The sequence below is a fragment of the Eimeria mitis genome, genomic scaffold (genome assembly GCF_000499745.2).
Source record: "Eimeria mitis Houghton genomic scaffold, Emh_scaff1833, whole genome shotgun sequence".
NCBI classification, from domain to species: Eukaryota; Apicomplexa; class Conoidasida; order Eucoccidiorida; family Eimeriidae; genus Eimeria; species Eimeria mitis.
The window spans coordinates 463-925 of NW_013570155.1; the positions used below are offsets into that span (position 1 = coordinate 463).

At 26.8% G+C, this 463-nt stretch overlaps 1 protein-coding gene across 1 annotated transcript in view; it reads left to right on the forward strand.

Annotated features, from left to right (window-relative positions):
• The window catches only part of EMH_0044290 (uncharacterized protein), a gene marked incomplete at both ends in the record, with an annotated part of 3,278 nt that overhangs the window by 393 nt on the left and 2,422 nt on the right, over positions 1-463 (forward strand). The window lies entirely within an intron of this gene.

The window sequence follows — 463 nt, forward strand, 5'->3', positions numbered from 1 at the left end:
TTTATTTGTTTTCGTATTCTGGTGTACACAATATTGTTGACTGTGTTTGTTGTATGGAGAATAAAATAAATAAATAAATAAATATAATAAATAAATAAATAAAAATAATTTATTTATAAATATAAATAAATAAATATAATTTATTTATCTACGTTTTTCTTTTTTTTTAGCTGCATGTACACCCCAGCAACCACCACACCACCACCCAGCCCCCCCAGCAGCAACGGCCTCGATGGTGTTTTGTGTTTTCTTTTTGTTTTTGTTTTTTCTTTATTAATATTAAATAATTTAATTTAATTTTTATATTTATTTATTTTTAGTTTTATAAAATAAAATAAGTTTATTCTCTGCAGCAGCTTGCTGCTGCTGTCTCATATACAGTGGCTGGCTGGGCCCCCCCCCATGCATATATTTCTCTCTCTTTCTTAATTTATATCTTTTTTTTTCTTTTTTTTTCTTTTTT